Below are 4,056 nucleotides of genomic sequence, written 5' to 3'. Positions count from 1 at the left end.
CTGTCTGACTGGAACAGGCTCTCCCAAGAGAAAATTTTCTTATAGAAAATTGGGCCCTGATGTTATGAAAACCTTTTGCATTCCTATGATATAATTATTCCACCCTTATTTAGATTATGTTCAGAAAGGCTTTGCACACAAGTAATTTATTTACCTTTTTTCTATATTTGTGAATTTTGCTTTGATGTCACTTAGAAAGTACTGTTTTGGGATCATGTTGTCCTCAGTTCTCCCTGTACATGATGAGAAGCAGAGAGGAAGCACCAGTAACCCTGTTTTACAGCTAGGGCATGTGAGAATTCTGTGTAATAAACCCAGGAGAGGAACTGCTAAGAGCTAAATCCAGATCTCCTATGTACCCTAAACCGAACAAGTATCTTCTCCCTTAGTGAATATTGCTTCAGTTTCCAAGGAGGCAGAGGAGCATTTCTACCTGGAGCATTTTCCACAGCAAGCTGTACTTTCTAGACCTGTTTCTCATGTCTTTGTTACACTGATGCAAAAAGGAATTAACCTTTGGCGCAGTTCCCTTGAGGTTGCCATCATGCCTAGACTTTCTGGTTATACCAGCTCACTTATGTGTGACAAGCCTTGCATCTTTGGGTTTGTACAACACCAGCCATGCAGAAAAGAGCAATCTGTTCCCTTCTTGCTGGCTGACTGGGACTGCAGCTATACAATTCAGAGGTGGATGGGATATCTTCCTCTTAAAAATGAATAGTGTTTCTTTCCATCACAGAATGTGACGTGCCTGTAATGATGGCTCCGCCCCCCCCCGTTGTCACCAACAAAAGATGCTTAGTTGTACCTGCTGTACATTCCAATTCCTTTATATTAAGATACAGCCTTAGCATCTAGGCTTGCAAAAAGCATACTTGTGTTCTGAACTTAGGGTAGCTGTGGCATGCAGAAGGCTGCTCTCATGGCTAACATCAAGCTTATTCATCCATATGTCCCATGTTAGTACCCACATTTTACAGTTTGTATGGTATCTGTTTGTAACCATTGATTAACACTAAAGAAATTAAAATATTTCTGAGTTTGTTGCTAACTTTTCAGGTTTTGGCCAAGACCTTGTTTGGTAAAAAAACTCAGAGTTATTAGCTTCTTTTACTGTAAGAGAAGCTTTTTATCTTCCAGTTAACAAATTGCTGATTTTGAAATAAATGGCATAAAAACTCCTAGTACAGCAATATTGGATACATACTGGAAGTGACACAGTAGTATTAAAAACTTAAAACACTGTTGTTGGTCCTTGCCAGATGCCTTGGCCTTTTAATCAAGTCTGTGTGTGTGGGGTCCTTATTCATCAAAAACTGTTGCATTCTACCAGCAGTTCCTAGTTTTTATGAACTGTCTCCAAAAACCTTGATGAACTTGCACATCACATCCAATGGCCTGCAAGTGCTGCTGCACTGTAGCAGATTTCCCTCTGAGGTAACAAAGGTCAGCTGAGGTTCCTTTAGAAAGAAAGCATTGTCATTCCCTTTGGCGGCAGGAGCATCTGTGTCATTTCAGCTGTGGTGTGACCCTTGTCTGCTGAGATATGAGTAGACTTTATTATTTTCCACTTGTTCTCCTGACATTGGCCAGAGCTACAAAGGGTAATTACTCAAAGACAGTGTCTCCTGATGCCAGCAGTTAGCATTAAGTTTATGACCCAAACTTGTTATCTATGTTTCTTGGATAAAAGAAAGTCAAATGGCAGTTGGTGTCTCTTTAAAACAAAATATTCTGGCAGCCTCTCTGGTATAAGCAGTTACTGGTTGTGTCTCTTAGGAAAAAAAAAAAAAGTTTGATCTTGATTTTTCAAAAGAACTGGACTGGCAGCTACAGCTTTTTCAAGTCAAAGTGGTTATTGACCTCGCTATTTCTGCAAGGCCTAATCAGCAAAATAAGGAAAGAGAGAGACTACCAGTGACAATAAGAAAGACATGAGTATTTCAGGATGCTTCTATGCTGCAGCCCAGCAAGGTCAGCAGTGGTTGCTGCTCTGTCCTACCCAAACTAAGCCCTTGGGGGGAGCTCCCTCTCACCTGTCCTACTCACCTGTGCCTGCTGTGAAGATGAGCAAAGTAATGACAACTTTCCAGGCTCAGTGTTCCATGCAAAACAGGAATGAGAACACACCATACATAATAAAATACCATTCACAAGAGTTTGTGGCTGTTAGGCAGACAAGGTATGGGTGGAGTAGGAAACAAGAAAATAACTAAAAATAGAAAATAACCATATACTTAGGAAAAAAAAGAAAAGAACACACACTTTGTCATCACTCCTGAGCCCCACAGAGCTGCTCCTGCGGCTGATTATTTGTAGCTCTCTGGTCCCCCACTATAGGAGTGCTCTAAACACATTTGTACCTCTGATATCAGCTAAAAAAAATCACTGAGAAGAGAGAGAGAGGAACTTTCTATTTGCAAACAAGGGAATGCCTTCCCTTACAGGGAATCCAGTACCTGTGAAGGAACTGGGCATGACACAAGAGGTGCGTGAGCCTTGGGGTGTGCCAAGCTTTTACACCTGCTTATGTGCAACAGCAAGCTCGTGATTTGCAGGCTGTGGCTGCTGTGTTATCCAGAGCACTCTCATGGTCCAGCAGTTGTATCTGCTGCAGCTCCAAGAATTTCAGCCTGTGGAGATCTGAAAAGGCTTGAAAAGGCAGCAGAAATATGAATTACTGGGGAACCTTAGTGTTCACACAGAAAATCACTGCAAGGCAGCTCTTCTGCACCACCTTCTATCTGCTTGCTGCTCTGTAGATTCTGCACAACCACACACCAGCCAACAGTCCCTTCTTTCTGTACATGTCCTGGGACTGGCTCTGCATCAGTTATTCTGTGCAAAGCTCTTACCTACAGCGTCTGCCACAGGGGCTTTTAACACCTCTGCATTTTGCCCTCTGCATCAGCTGCTCTGTTTGCTCTTCTCCAATGGCTTTGACCAGCTATTCCATACCTCCATATAGCCCAGACAACGGTCTCACACTCTTTTAAGTTTGTTTTGACTGCTTTTTTCTTGCTTGGGGCTTTGTTGTTTTAGCAGAAATCAGGAAGAAGGAGGAATTTTTATTTCTTTTTTCCCAAGCTCTGAAGTCTGGGGTGCTGTGCTGAGCATTTCAAGTCCATAGCAAAATACTAAGGCACGGGGTTGATGAGAAGTTTATTTAACCATAAGACACTGCAGGATATAGGTGATGTGGCCTCTGTTTAGGCACCACCAGCCAGGAACTGGTGTTTGTGGACATACGAGCCTGAGGGCTTATCCCAGGGGTGTGCATGGACAGTATGGGTGTGCTTTCTGTGCCCACATACAGGGCTAAAGTCTGAGGACTGCTTTGAAGTAGGAAGAAGACTTAAAAAGGGAAGGAAAATGGTGTTTAGCATGTTTATTTTATTTTATTCCCCTTATTTATTTGGCTATCTGTAATCTTCATTTAACTGGACGTGCCCAGGAAAGCCTCCAGGTCTGTGTTTATTCTGATCCTTATTCCAACAGTGGCAGATTATTTTTGCAACTTTGGTGTTCTGCAAATAGTAATTTGGTCTTCTATCCAGTCCTTCCCAGTGCTAGTGTCAATAGAACAGCTTGGTGGAACTTTGCTGAGATGATGTAGAAGAACTTTGCAGGTGATGTCATGGGCTGTAAAACGAGGCAGAAAGAAGAACCCACTGTCAGTTAAGGCAGAGTTACGTAGGAGACCTTGGTGGTCGGTCCAATTCTCTATCTTCTGTCAAACATTAGAGAAAATGTTCTCTTGCATTTTTATACTCAAAAATGCAGATTATATTTACTAGCAGTTAACTAATGCTCGGGGAGGACAGAACATAGATACAGGAGAGGAACTGCAGCCTACAACAGTCACAAACAAAAAAAAAGAAGAAAACATATATTTGGGTTTTTTCTCTTTTGATCTTTATCCTCTGGGGAGAAAGGTCAGACAGTGCCCCCGCATCCCCTTCCTCTTTCCCTCCCTTTCTGTCAAAAAGCTCCCCCAGAGACTGTGAGAATATGTCAATATTAAACAGCATTTTCCCTATAAAGATCTCTGGAGAA

Source organism: Corvus moneduloides, chromosome 5 (genome assembly GCF_009650955.1).
Source record: "Corvus moneduloides isolate bCorMon1 chromosome 5, bCorMon1.pri, whole genome shotgun sequence".
Lineage (NCBI taxonomy): Eukaryota > Metazoa > Chordata > Aves > Passeriformes > Corvidae > Corvus > Corvus moneduloides.
Note: the sequence above shows the minus strand (reverse complement) of the source record.